Source organism: Phaethon aethereus (genome assembly GCF_964289735.1).
Source record: "Phaethon aethereus genome assembly, chromosome: Z".
NCBI lineage: Eukaryota > Metazoa > Chordata > Aves > Phaethontiformes > Phaethontidae > Phaethon > Phaethon aethereus.
In genome coordinates this window covers 15,341,436-15,356,790 of record NC_138577.1, presented here as the reverse complement: position 1 = coordinate 15,356,790, position 15,355 = coordinate 15,341,436, and the positions used below count along the sequence as shown (strand labels likewise).

The following is a 15,355-nucleotide window of genomic DNA, read 5'->3' as shown; positions in this document are numbered from 1 at the left end:
TTAAAGCCTTGGGCTACCTCTGTGCAGAAGTTTTGTACTGCCTTTCCAGAAGTGGGAGCCCCCCAAGGGGCAGGGCAGAGCATTAGTAGTGCCTCAGGTTCAATGGTTTTTTAATTAATTCTGAGCCTGGGCTGACTGTTGACTGTATCCTGGTACGTATACCAGGGGTGACTATATCCTGGGCTGTTTCCGATGCTTCTCAATAAACTGGCGTTGTGGGAAGAACTTGTTGGTTCGCTTCCAGTTCTGTAGAAATGCTTGCAGCCATTTTGCTCCGAAACAACCCTATATGCAGTCATACCCATCTAAACTTCAGAAGATTTTGGCAGAGACACACAGATGTCAGGGCTGTTGTATGCAGGTTCACAAGCATAAACTCTGCTAGCCTAGAATGTGACCTCTTGGAGCTGTTCTCATCTTCACAGCACAGTCTGTGTTAGACATCACTTTGCTAGCCAAGTTATCCTGTTATGTTAGATAATGGAGAGTGGATCCCATGGAGGAACTTCCTCCTCCTCCATGTCCTTATTCTGTTGCATGGCAGCACCCTCTCCGCTTCAAGACACCCAAGACTTCCATTGAAAGCAACAGAGAACTCTCCGTTCCCCTTCCCCACTTCATTTCCACCAAATCTCTGTTTCTGTATAGAGCATCTATCCTGGTTTCTTCAACATTCACTTCTGCTGGGCTTTTTGGTCCTGGCTGAAAACTGGTGATAATAACCTTCTGTGGTACTGACTTGCTCTCTGGTCCAGGATTGTGACTCCAGCTCTCTCCTTTATTCTGAATTTCCTGCAGTCTATATCAAGACAAAATCCTAGTTGTCTTGGCAAAACTGAATATCTTTAAGCAACTAGGTTGCAAAGTCTCATTGGAACTTGCTGTGTTAGATGACTGAATTGGAATACGGACACTCAGTAATAGTCACAGTGTAGGTAACTGAAGAAATTATCTCAATGTTCTCTTTTAAAAAGTATAACACTTACCTTGGTTTGTTCCACTTCCCTTACTTTGCTTAAAAGGACAAATGCCATGTTAATTTTGTATTTTTAAATGTTTGCTGGTGTCCTTACCAGTTTCAGACTCAGCATTCATGTGATTCAGAAGAAATCATTAGAATATCCCTTAACAGCATTTCATAGAATAGAGTGTTCACTTGTTTTACAGAACAGCTGTGCAATACTGTCTAACTTGCAAGTCATACAACCGTGGAATCATTTAGGTTGGAAAAGACCTTTAAGATCATCAAGTCCAACTGTAAACCTAACATGGCCAAGTCCACCACTAAACCATGTCCCTAAGTGCCACATCTACATGTCTTTTAAATGTTTTAAAATGTTTAGTTTTGAGCTATTAAGAGCAGAGTGTTTGTACTTACAATGAAAATGCATTTCATGTCTAACTTCTCGTAAAAGACATAAAAGGGATAGAGATGAATCTTGGGAGTGTGAAGAACATGACAGAGGAAGTTCTGGTGATCATAGCAGAAGCGGTCATTATCATGAAGGAAGGAGGACTTCTGGTAGTGGCTGATGACCTTGATATGGATGATTATTCTCCTCCCCCTAGCCTCAGTGAGGGTAACTGATCATTTAAAAAATTTAATTTTATTCTGTAATTCTAGTGCATTTTTAAGGGATATGTTAAACGTTTTAAAATAAACATCTTGACATGCATTATTGAATACAAGTGTAAGAAATGTAAATAATCCTTTCATCATTTTTGAGAAAGTATTTGTTTTGCTCTTGATTCTCTTAATTAGTGGCTAGAAAAATGAAGAAAAAAGAAAAACAAAAGAAGAGGAAAGCCTATGAACCTAAACTAACACCTGAAGGTAATTTTAGAAGATTTATTTTGTACAGTTTGTATGTTGTGTTTTGTATATAAAATAATTCTTTATAAAATTCTTTTTTCACCAGAAATGATGGATTCTTCGACTTTCAAAAGGTTTACTGCTTCCATAGAGAATATTTTGGAAAATTTGGAAGACATGGATTTTACAGCTTTTGGTAATATGTCAGAAATTTTCAAGATGCTTTCCCCAGTTAGAAACATAAGAAACACCAAAAAATTTGTATCGCGGTATTTTCAAACTTCCTTCTTGGTGATTTAGTTGCCTGTGATACATGCCAGGGCATACTGCATTTATGTGGCTTCCACCTTGAGTGGTGGCCTTTACCTTTCCTGGGTCACTTGTCGCTGCCAGAAGAAGATCCTCCTCCCTCCTCCCTGCAGAATCCAAAAAGGGCATAAATAGCAGTCCCCAGCAGCGGAAAGGAGACCCCTTTGGGATGCCATTAGGGTGTTATCTTCTGCCAAACATGTCTTTGTAAGCAACATTAACATAAGATGGTTCTCTCGCTGGTGACGCCTGAGGGACATAATTTTGCATCTGTTGTGGCCTTTGTCCCAACAGAGCTTGGTTATTCAATTCAGGCAGAGAGTCCTTATGCATTTATGGCTGGGGCACTGAATCACTGTATGCTCCTTATCCACGGCAGAGGAAAACCAGCCAGCTTAGCGTAAGGGAGTAGTTCCGGTTGACCAAGGTGGCTTTCTAGTGAAATGGACAATAAAGTATGCGTTAATTTTTTTCCTGCCATCTTTGTCACAGGATTAGAACAAGGGGAGGAGCGTGGTAAACAAATCGCTACAGTTTTTTTATGCAATAGTGTATATTAGCTTGGACTTAAAAGTGAAGTCATTGGTTCTTTCTGTGTCTGGTAACATCATGGGTTTTGTACGGGTAAATACGATTTAAGACACAGTGTATGCCAAGGTACTTCATTTCATATGTTTTTCATCTATTGCCCTTCCCCAGACTTGAACTTTAGTATTAGGACTACAGTCACGTAAGGTCTGGTTTACTGAAATGAGGGTAATGGCACACGAGCTGCAATAATTGGGTTTTGTGATATTAAAATTTTTTAGTTTCTGACTTTCAGAAATGGATCCCTCATGTTAGGCCGTTAAATGATATTTCAGAACCAGTCACACCTAACAAGTAGTCGTGGTTTTAACACAACCAGAAGGTGTTCATCATCAGTCTTCATTAGATGGAACTATTGGACACTAACTATTTGGAATTATTAGATGCTAGCTATTTGGAAAATCGGTTCTTTTTCTTCAGTTGGCTTTTTCATACTGGCCGTAAAATACCGATTTCTTTGAAGTCTAATTAGAAATATGAATGTTAATTTTTTAATGATTTTTTTTTTAAAGGCGATGATGATGAGATTCCACAGGAATTGCTACTGGGAAAACATCAGCTTAGTGAGTTGGGTAGTGAATCTGCAAAAATCAAGGCAATGGGCATTATGGACAAGGTACGTCTTCATAGTCTTTTGCTCTTCTTGAACCTCCAGTTTTGGTAAACATACAACATCTTATGTCCCTGTAATAACATTCCACCCTCTCCAGGTGTGCATGTGACAGGTACTGTGAGCAGTTGTGTTTCTGCTGACTTAGCTGCTGACTTAAAAAGTTCCCACATCTTAACTGTTAACTGTCTCTGGAGCTGAGCCATTTTTATTGGTTGGTCCTTCTCTGTGTCCATGCTGACTACATGCCCATATGCAGTACCTGTGCCTGAGCAGCAGAATCTGAAATAATTAACCTACTTTCACAAAAGCACCTCAACCTGCAGGCTTTGCTCTGTACAGCTGGTGTTGAGCAACCACAGTAAAGCTGAACCTGCTGGCAAAGCAAAAAAATCCACTCTTACTGATAGATGCCATCAGTGCAATGTAAGTGTATGAGGTCCAGCCAGCATCACACTGAATTGCCTGCTTCTGCCGTCTCTCCAAAAAGGCCGTTCAAATGTAGAAGATATAACACCCCAGGTGATAAGAAGAGTCATTTTCTGTAGACTGCATATTGTGGTTTCTTTGCCATACTCCTCTCGACTTCAGTTCAAGGGAACTTTCTGCTGGTGCAAACTGCTGGTATCGCACCTCTAGAAACAAGGTTCTTGCTTTCCCCATCTTCCTGGAACTTCTGGCCTTGGGCAGTCTCATGATAAACTCTTACTCCTCCTGCTCCTGACCACGTACTTTGTCTATGAAGTGTCTGTGAAGCCACTTGTTATAAAAGTCACTCTGAAGGCTTTTCTTTAAACCAAAATTTAGATACTGTTCCTGGGCTTTTCCTCAATCTCCCTGCCTTCCTTTGTAACATCTTGTCAGCCTGAGTGTTTCTCTTTCCTGATAGTTCTCACCCTTAGCTTCTGGTCCCCCTTTTTCATGCATGCACACATACATACGTACATACATGTATGCATAAAATCAAAGTTGTGTTGCTTCTAAAGGTGACTGCCAATAGTATCTGGATGAGTGAAACTGGCTCTCCTCAAGTTTAGCATATTCTACAAATTACTTAATCATAACTCTGTAGGAGATGAGTAAGTGAGCTTGAGTTACTTTTTTCAACACGGTAGTTGTTCAAAGTTAACGTTAATGTTAAGAATACATTTCCTTTTTATTAGCACTCAAGTATCAGGGAATTTTATTTCTGCTTGTTCATGGAATTTGGATTTTCTCCTAATAAAGCTCTGTACGGTCAGTTAGAATTTGTGACTGATCCTTGGATTGGGTAAATTTCTGTTTCTAGAAGCAGAAGTGTGTAACGATACAACGTTAATGACAGAGAGGCAATTTTAAATCTATTTCTGTGGATTTTGCTGGTTGAAAATGCAGTTTGATTGCAGTCTCAGAATAGGTTTCACCTAGTTGAGCTATATTAGCATCAGCATTCTGAATTGTGCTGTATCAGAAACCACAGAAATCAAGATCTGATCCTTATCTCAAATTGCTTACAGTTTAAGTGTTTCAGGTGATGTGACAAGTTCTGTCCTTCATCCGTGGACATTCTTTTCAGCAGTTTGGAAGCCTTTAAGTTCCTGCAGTTGTTTGATGTGTTTCTTTTCTTGTTCTAGCTCTCAACAGATAAAACAGTGAAAGTCCTGAATATTTTGGAGAAGAATATTCAAGAAGGATCAAAGCTTTCTACATCACTTAGCCATGTGAGTTTCATATTACATAATTGCACAACATTGTGTAGAATAGGGTCTTCTTCACCTGAGCTCTAGTTAGTGATAAATTCAAATACTGTGTGTAAGTGTGAGAGGAATTTGTCATGTAATAATCACATTATGATTGATTATGACTGATGATGAATTTGTGATGTAATAATCTTCCGGGGAAGATAATGGAGCAGTTGGTCTTGAGAGTGCTCACAGGACGTCTGCAGGACAACCAAGGGATCAGGCCCAGCCAGCATGGGTTCATGAAAGGCAGGTCCTGCTTGACCGACCTTATCTCCTTCTATGACCAGGTGACCTGCCTAGTGGATGAGGGAAAGGCTGTGGATGTTGTCTACCTGGACTTTAGTAAAGCCTTTGACAGTGTCTCCCACAGCATTCTCCTGGAGAAACTGGCGGCTCATGGCTTAGACAGGTTTACTCTTCGCTGGGTGAGGAACTGGCTGGCTGGCCAAGCCCAGAGAGTTGTGGTGAATGGCGTTAAATCCGGCTGGCGGCCAGTCACAAGCGGTGTTCCCCAGGGCTCGGTTCTGGGGCCGGTCTTGTTCAATATCTTTATAGATGATCTAGATGAGGGAATCGAGTGCTTCCTCAATAAGTTTGCAGACGACACCAAGTTGGGTGGGGGTGTTGATCTGCTGGAGGGTAGGAGGGCTCTGCAGAGGGATCTGGACAGTCTGGATCGATGGGCAGAGGTCAACTGTATGAGATTTAATAAGGCCAAGTGCAGGGTCCTGCACTTCGGCCACAACAACTCCAAGCAATGCTACAGGCTTGGGGAGGAGTGGCTGGAGAGCAGCCCGGTGGAAAGGGACCTGGGGGTGCTGGTTGACAGCCGGCTGAATATGAGCCGGCAGTGTGCCCAGGTGGCCAAGAAGGCCAACAGCGTCCTGGCCTGTATCAGAAATAGTGTGGCTAGCAGGAGTAGGGAAGTGATCGTGCCCCTGTACTTGGCACTGCTGAGGCCGCAGCTTGAATACTGTGTTCAGTTTTGGGCCCCTCCCTACAAGAAGGATGTTGAGATGCTGGAGCGTGTCCAGAGAAGGGCAACAAAGCTGGTGAGGGGTCTGGAGCACAAGTCTTATGAGGATCGGCTGAGGGAACTGGGGTTGTTCAGTCTGGAGAAGAGGAGGCTGAGGGGAGACCTTATCGCTCTCTACAACTACCTGAAAGGGGGTTGTGGCGACGAGGGTGTTGGTCTCTTCTCCCAAGTAACCAGCGATAGGATGAGAGGAAATGGCCTCAAGTTACACCAGGGGAGGTTTAGATTGGATATTAGGAAAAATTTATTTACCGAGAGGGTGGTCAGACATTGGAACAAGCTGCCCAGGGAGGTGGTGGAGTTGCCATCTCTGGAAATGTTCAAAAAACGTGTGGATGTGGTGCTTCAGGACATGGATTAGGGTGCATGGTGGTGTTGGGTTGACGGTTGGAATTGATGATCTTGAAAGTCCTTTCCAACCTTAGTGATTCTGTGATTCTGTGAAACTGCATGGGGATTTGGATTTTTTGTGACGTTGATATGTCATATTTCACATTTCATATATTTCTTTATTTCTACACTTTCTAGCCAAAACAATATCCTAGCAAGAATAGTGTTCTTGAGTTTTATTGGGAAAAAAACCCCAAATCTGCAGAAATAGAGAGTAATTATTTATCTTACATTCTATAATAGGAAGAATTTGCAAATGAAAACCAGAGGCACAGTATTTGTACCTAAATACTTTCATCTAGATAGTTTGTAGGGTTTTCAAAGTTTCATCAGGCAGTTCTGAATGTCTTTAGCAACATGAAAAATAAGTGAAAAGAAGGTGCTATTTACCTGCTCTCGTTCACGCTGATTAAGTCTTTATGCCAATGCTTTTGAAGTTATATTTTTCTTTTAGCTTTTTGTAGTAAAATTCAGGATGATTAAGCAGTTAAAGAAATTGCCCAATGATTGCAATTCAGAGACAAAGCTTTGATTAAAAAAAGAAGCAGTCTCCAGCCAAACAAGTTTTAGATTTTTCTTAAAACCTATATAAATATGACTCAAATAATTATGGCAAAGAAAGCCAAGCAGTAATCCTACTTCTTTGACAGTTCAATGAAGATATCCTACCTCCATGTCAGGTATATTTGTCAGAGTGTCCTTGCATATTCTTATTTCCAAGATTAATGAGAGAAAAAAAAAAGGAAATATTTAAAACTAATTGGGTTTTTTTTTAAGCCTTATTTGCTTAAGGAACAAATGATGTAAAGCCATTCCATGCAGGAAATTTACAGGGATCTCCTGACTTGCAGATTTTGGTTGATTTTACAAATATATATCTCATATATATCATGCACTGTGATACTGTTTTAGATTCTCTTACCTTAAAGGGAAAAAGTTGATACGTTTTCACCAACCCCCTGTTTTGACAAGGAAAGGCACCAGTGTTGAGCAATGGTGTCATACAGGCAGGAAAGATTCTTTTTTTCTGTAGGCTGTGTCTGTACCAGGGAAGCTGTGAAAAATTCCACCTGGTTTTGCTGTAAATAATGTAATTACAATATTTAAGTAGTGCTGTGTGGTCATAGTTAACGTCCCGTATGTTTGTTTTTGTAAGTTGTCCAATGACAGAGACACAGACATTCTGTACCCCATGCTAGACCTAAGTGGACATATTTGATAAGCCGTCTTTTAAACCCATTGATAATAGATGAGCTGGTCTATGAAGCAGAGGAAGTCACGTACTTAGGAGTTTCACATGCCTTGGGACAGTCTTTTTGTGTAAGAATTCCCTCTAGTGGCAAAAATTAGACTGATCAAAGCAGCAACTGGTGTGCACAGGCCACTGAAGAGAACACTAGCTGAATGGGTTTAGATGTTGCTGAAGGCACACCAGCCTTAAGTAGAGTGTGTGGCAATCTTCTCTCATAGTGTTCCCAGTGATAGACAGAAAGCTTCTTTGTGTTCTAGCAGAAGGCAGCAGTGAGACTTTGAAGACTTGTAACTTAGGGAGACACATTACAAACTTGTTGCTAGTAAAACAAACGGTAGTTGATTTCTAAAACAAACTATTTTGGTATCAAAAAGGACGTACGCCATTTTGTACATGTGTGTATGTGAGTATATTATGGTAATGTCACTATCTTCTACTTGGTGGGGATAAAAATTTGACTTGTTCACACTGTCCTGCTTTTCTTGCCTGTTACAGAACAACAGCACTGAAGATGAGGAGAGATTATGGAAAGATCTTATCATGGAAAGAGTGACAAAATCTGCTGATGCTTGTCTTACTGCTATCAATATTATGACATCACCAAATATGCCTAAAGCTGTATATATTGAGGATGTAATAGAAAGAGTTATTCAGCACACAAAATTTCATTTGCAGAACACTCTCTATCCTCAGTATGATCCTGTGTATAGAGTGGATCCTCATGGTGGTTAGTATGCTAAGAGATTGTAAAAAATCTTCCCGCATTAAAAAACATCTAAACATACTCTACTGGATGATGTGGAATCAGATTTTTATATGCAACTCTTATACTGATAGCTCTTCCATGTAACGTACAGCATCATGAATTAATGCTTTGTGTTTAGTTTGAGGATGATGAAATGTAGAGTAAAAAACAAGTGAATGAAATGCATCCTCTGAATAGTTTAGTCACACAACATCTTGCTCTACTGCAATAATTAATGTCATCGTAACCAAAGTATTTAGATTAAAGGATTTAGATGCTTGCCTGAATTTCTGCTTCTGTGTATAGTTATTATATGTAGGAATAAGTCACTTCGTAGTCATAATCTCTGTGTATGTAATGGCTTATTTCAGTGAAAACTATTCAGCATTTAGCATTTTGTTGTCACGTACGTACCTCTAGATGTGTGTGCCCAACTTTAAGAACATTTTTAAAAATCTTGGATCCAGAATTTAGAGAAATTATGAAAAATTAATCCAATGTGAAACTCTTGCTTTCCAGCTGATGCTACTAAATAGTTTTTCTTCTGTGAGCAATTGGTTTTACAAAGCTGTAGTCATGGAGTTGTTTTGGGGACACTTTTTGAGGAAGATCATCCTCTACTATTTGATGTGAAACACTGAAAAAATTATTGAAGATATTTTTAATTTTCTAGACGGTGTTTTAAGTTCAAAAGCAAAACGTGCCAAGTGTTCCACCCAGAAGCAAAGAGTTACAGTGATGTTGTATAACAAAGTTTGTGACATTGTCAGCGGTTTGTCAGAGCTGCTAGAGATACAGCTTCTTACTGATACAGCTATTGTTCAGGTAAGTTTTATCTGCTGTCTGAGAATGTTTGTTTCTCTTTTCCCAGAGAGAATGTAAAGTATGAATGTAAAGTATGTCTCAGTGACGTGAAGTATGAAATCAGTACAAACTTTTGGATTATTAACATCTGAGAGACTAGTCTGTTGTGTAGTAGCTAATCTGCAGAAGAGTATTTAACGTTCAGACCTTTAGTGGCTTTTCTTGTACACTTAAGAGAAGTTTATCCCGATTGTATTGAAATACAGAGTCATAGAATCTTTTAGGTTGGAAAAGACCCTTCAGATCATTGAATCCAGCCACAAACCTAGCACTGCCAAGTCCACCACTAAACCACGACCCTAAGCACCACATCTACATGTCCTTTAAAGACCTCCAGGGATGGTGACTCAACCACTTCTCTGGGCAGCCGGCACCAATGCTTGACAACCCTTTCAGTGCAGAAGTTTTTCCTAATATCCAATCTAAACCTCTGGCCAACAGGAGGCCGTTTCCTCTTGTCCTATCACTTGTTACCTGGGAAAAGGGACCAACACCACCTCGCTACAACCTCCTTTCAGATAGTTACAGGGAGTGATAAGTCTCCCCTGAGCCTCCTTTGCTCCAAGCTCAACAACGCCAGTTCCCTCAGCCACTCCTTATGGGACTTGTTCTCTAATATCCTTTAATGGCTTTATTTGCAAATAATATGAGGTAATATGTCTTGTTGAACACCTTACCTGCTGAATGAATAACCTCTTTGTGAAACTGTGTGAAATATCAGTTTGTTAGTCAAATACCCTTACAGTAATTTCTTTCCATTGGTAGGTATCGTCTATGGGAATAACACCTTTCTTTGTAGAAAACGTCAGTGAACTGCAGTTATGTGCCATCAAATTAGTGACTGCAGTAAGTCGCCATTTTAATTTGTGGTTTCACGTTCCTGTACTTCTGAGAGTTATTAGGGCATTTACATAGGCTGTATTTTCTCTCTGGTAGTAGCATTGGGGTTTAGAACTAATTTTATCCTTGCATGTTTTTCCAGTTTGCTGTCATGATCTAGGAACAGTATGAAACCTACCTGAGCTGCCCCTACTTGCAGAGTACTCTATAGGAAGAAATATCCTACTTAACCAAAATTAACAAGTTCCTCGCTTACGTTGTTTACAGTGTAAATGCAGCCCCCTTCCTCTTAGCTGTCCTTTTTTGTCTTAAGAAATCTTGGCAATGTGGTTTTCCTTGTTTCCTATGTCAAGATTTGAATTTATGCAATGGAACATGGTATTGAACTAGTCGGATACTTCTGGGTAATAGAAGAAATTCTTTTCCTCAGAAGAGGTGGCTATGTGAAAAATTCACAGGGCAGACAAAATATCATTTCGGGAAAACTGCAGCGCGACATAGACATGCTTGCTCAAGTGGGAGTTTTCCATCTCTTTAAGGATGATAGACTCCAGTATTCTGCCTTAAACAAAAGGAGAGACAAACGCTACAATCCTGACCCTTTACATTGAAAGAATATGTCACGTCAGGCAAACATTAGAGCTTGGGATATGAAGCAAAACTGATTTCTCAAATGTGCCCTACAACCATACATGTGTTCACATAATTTACATTACCACCGAGTTTTGCTCTGTACTGGAGTCTGAAAGCTTAGTATTACACTGTTTGACTTTCCTACACAGTGTATTCTACCAGTAACAGAAATGTTTAAAACATAAGGTATTTTTAAGTGCTATTACATGTTTATGTTACTTGAAGATTTGTAAAAAACTATATTTGAAAAAGTGTTTATGTATTACATAATTTTAATGCTTTCTTTGTAAAAACAAAGTAATGCATTAAAAAGAAGGTATGCATGAATTATGATTTAAGTGCCTTGTAAAGTGTATGTCTCTATATGTAATGTTATACAATGTGTTTAAGAAGTAATATTTTATGTAACAAGCAGTAATTTTCTAACAATCTTGTAACTGTTAAATAGGTGTTCTCCAGGTATGAAAAACACAGAGAGCTAATACTGGAAGAAATTTTCACTTCCCTTGCAAGACTACCAACTAGCAAGAGGAGTTTGAGAAACTTCAGGTAATATCTGACAGAGATCAATAACTTGTAGACAGTAGCATTTACAGCTTGGTAGGAGTTTAGGTTTCAGTATTAACTACTTAAAAATCTGCAACTCCACAAGCTGTGCTTTATGAGAGGTTGATATTTCAAAACAATGAGAGCAGAATTTCCTGACAGATGTCTTGAAATAATCTGTTTCTCATGCCATCATATTTGTACCTGCTTACAAAAATAATTGAAATATCTTATTATTTGTCTCACTACGGATGTAAATGAGTGTAACGTTAGTGTGCATTCAGAGGGGGTTTGTGTTGGAAAGCTCTTTGGTTCTGTTTGTATGGAGTTACAGAATGTCTTCATTGCTAAAGCTTCATAGGAAAGTCCTGGCTGAATTTCTCTGAGGATGCACTCAGAGCACTCTTTGCAGAAGGGAAATCCATCTAATATGCCTTTGAATGAGTTTCACTTAGGAACTACTCTGTACACTTCAACTGTCTTTCAAGCACTTCAGCTAGATTTCACTGCATCTTCAGCATAATAGTATAGGTTCAGGTTCCATCTGAGAAAGAATCTGGCCTGAACTGAGTTTCAGTTAGAATTGAGGTTGGGACACTTTAAATGATCGTAAAGCATTTGTTGGTGGTGTTGATTTTGTTCCTTGCTTGCATACGTCTTGCCCCCAGATACAGACAAACCGTCAGTTAAGTATGTCGTCCAGTCCAGGGTGGATGAACAGGTAATAACCAGGAAAAGAAATAGACTGAGACTTTGAGGTGGAATTCAGCGACCCTAATGTTAACATAAGTGCTTGCTCCTAGTATTTCCTGTTGTTTTGGTTATAGACATCAGAGAGATGTAGCAAACAAGAGCATAAATGGCAGATACGCTCTTTGAGTAAGGACATGTACCAGAAGGAAGTCACTATCTGGAGGCCCCAGAGACTGCACTGCTTATCTGTAGAGCCCTAACTCTGTCTGTTAAAGGGCATTTTCTAACTGTGGCTACAGTCATGAAGGGTACAGCATACACAAAATTGGATATGAAAACTTTTTCTCTCTAAAAGTAGTCAAAGATAGCTTCATAAAGATAATAATTACAAGCTGGTTTTGTGCCCAGTTAGTATTTTGATAATTTGGGGAGAATGATGTCAGGGGTCATCACCTTTTCATGTTGTAAGCATAGCAATAGATGGTGTTGATGTATGCATGTGTAGTAAACATCATACTGTTTCTCAGCTTATATCATGGGAGAAACCCATGCAGTATATTCATACTGGTCTTACCGTCTTAAAGACACAGTTGTGATTGGGACTAGAGGAGCAAAGTCCCTCCCACTTTAAGAGAAGATCAGTTCAAGATGATCTGAGGAACCTGAACATACACAAGTCTATGGGACCTGATGAGATGCACCCCAGAGTCCTGAGGGAACTGGCTGATGTAGTTGCCAAGTCACTCTCCATGATATTTGAAAGGTCCTGGCAGTCGGGTGAAGTCCCTGGAGGCTGGAAAAAGGGAAACATTGCACCCATTTTTACAAAGGTAGCAAGGAGGACCCTGGGAATGGCCAACCTGTCAGCCTCCCCTCTGTGCCTGGGAAGATCATGGAACAGATCCTCCTAGAAGCCATGCTAATGCACATGGAGGACAGGGAGGTGACTCGAGACAGCCAGCATGGCTTCACCAAGGGCAAGCCCTGCCTGACCAACCTAGTGTCCTTCTATGATGGAGTGACTACATCAGAGGACAAGGGAAGAGCTACTGGTGTCATCTGTTTGGACTTCTGTAAGGCCTTTGGCACAGTCCAACAACGTCCTTCTCTGTAAATTGGAGAGCTATGGATTTGATGGGTGGACTGTTGGCTGGATGAGGACTTGGTTGGATGGTCGCATTCAGAGGGTGGTGGTCAATGGCTCAATCTCCACATGGAGATCGGTGAAGAATGGTGTCCCTTCAGGGTTCATACTGGGACCTATTACTCTTTAATTCATCAATGACATAGTGGGATGAAGTGCACCCTGAGCAAGTTTGCAGATGATGCCAAGCTGAGTGGTGCAGTTGACACACCTGAGGGACGGGATGCCATCCAGAGGGACCTGGACAAGCTCCAGGAATGTGCCCATGTGTACTTCACGAGGTTCAACGAGGCCAAGTGCAGGGTCCTGCACCGGGGTTGAGGCAACCCCAGTATCAGTACAGGCTGGGGAATGAAGTAATTGAGAGCAGCCCTGCCAAGAATGACTTGGTGGTACAGGTGGATGAAAAGCTGGACATGAGCCAGCAATGTGCACTTTATGTGCAAGAAAAGGTCCTGTTGGAGAGGGTCCAGAAGAGGGCCATAACAGTGATCGTGGGGATGGAACACCTCTCCTGTGAAGAAAGGCTGAGAGAGTTGGGGTTCTACAGCCTGGAGAAGGCTCCGAGGAGACCTTATTGCAGCCTTCCAGTACTTAAAGGGGACCTATAAGAAGGATGGGGACAGGCTTTTTAGCAGGGCCTGTAGCAGCAGGACTAGCAGTAATGGTTTTAAACTAAAACTGGGTAGATTTAGGCTATTTGTAAGGAAGAAATGTTTCACAAGGAGGGTGGTGAAACACTGGCAGAGGTTGCTTAGAGAGGTAGTAGATGCCCCATCCCTGGAAACATTCCAGGTCAGGCTGGACGGGGCTCTGAGCAACCTGATCTAGTTGAAGATGTCCCTGCTTATTGCAGGGGGGTTGGACTAGATGATCTTTAAAGGTCCCTTCCAACCCAAACTATTCTATGATTCTATCACATACTTACAGACACTTGCAGGCTGAAGTTCATGCTCCGTTATCCTACCTCGGAGTGCCATAGGTGTAACTGTTGTAGAAGTCAGTCCGGGTCATGCTCACTATTTTCTGTTGTTTAAAAGCCCTGCACATTTCTCATGCATTAAATAATACATAAGTAGTAAATTATTAGGCCAACAGTTGAACAGTTTAGTGCATTTTTTTGGTGTTGTGTTAGAAATGGATATGGCATTATAAGTAGTAAGCCTATTTGTAAGTGCCTTAGCATGTAGGTGTTTAATTTACCAAATAGTCCTGTAGATTTTTTGGCTGCTGAACTTCACAGATGCTCTGATAGCCCATCTGTGGGCTGTTTCAATGCATGTCTTCTGCCTGAGAATAATACTTACCAGTTTTTGTTAGACCACATCCTGCACTGCATAAGAGAGAAGCAAAGGAATAGATAAATGTCTAGAACACAGATTTCTCACTGTGGTCATAATTTAGAGAGGTATTATGTAGGAGCAAAAAGTTTTGGTTTGTTTTGTCGTTTTATTTTGTTTTAGTGTTAATGCTGTCTTTTCCTATTGACAGGTTAAAGAGCAGTGACACTGATGGAGAGCCTATGTATATCCAGATGGTAACAGCACTAGTTCTGCAACTTGTTCAGTGTGTGGTGCATTTACCATCAGCAGAAGAAGATTCTAATTCAGAGGAGGAGTCAAATGAGAAAGTAAGATTTTTTAAAAACCTTAATTTTTATTTATTTTTGTTGTGCAGGAGTGACTTTGTGTGTTTGTAGGTATAATATTTTATTGCGGTGCTCTAATAATCAAATACTGTAATTTTATGTCTGCTGTAATTATTTGATGTGTGAGAAATGCTGATCTGGAAATCATATTTCTGTGTATGCTAAAATAACAAGCAAATAATATCTGGTTATTTTTAGGTGGATCAAGATGTCCTTATTACTAACTCATATGAAACAGCCACGAGAACAGCACAAAACTTCCTTTCTATTTTCCTTAAGAAGTAAGTTCTGTTGTGTTTTTTAGTGTGTTGATGAAACCAGCTCCGAATACAGTCTGTCATACCTTAAGACAAACGTGACCACTTTGCAACGCTAAATACCTACTCAAAAAGTTATTTATACCAATGTACTTTATACATCCCTGAGAGGAAAAAATTATAGTATGCCTGAGTAACCAAAGGATTTCTAAGAATAAATCCCAAGGTTTTTATCGTGTTAATTTATACCCTTAAGCCCAAAG

General features: G+C 40.3%; 1 pseudogene across 1 annotated transcript in view; it reads left to right on the top strand.

The window, feature by feature from the left end:
• Positions 1 to 15,355, top strand: part of LOC309416019 (nipped-B-like protein) — a 90,028-nt pseudogene that overhangs the window by 41,976 nt on the left and 32,697 nt on the right. The window contains exons 8-18 of the transcript in view: positions 1,403 to 1,580; positions 1,763 to 1,834; positions 1,920 to 2,009; positions 3,223 to 3,326; positions 4,934 to 5,020; positions 8,218 to 8,449; positions 9,141 to 9,292; positions 10,097 to 10,177; positions 11,253 to 11,353; positions 14,679 to 14,817; positions 15,034 to 15,116. The product of the transcript in view is annotated as a nipped-B-like protein (transcript). The remainder of the gene's footprint in view (positions 1 to 1,402; positions 1,581 to 1,762; positions 1,835 to 1,919; positions 2,010 to 3,222; positions 3,327 to 4,933; positions 5,021 to 8,217; positions 8,450 to 9,140; positions 9,293 to 10,096; positions 10,178 to 11,252; positions 11,354 to 14,678; positions 14,818 to 15,033; positions 15,117 to 15,355) is intronic.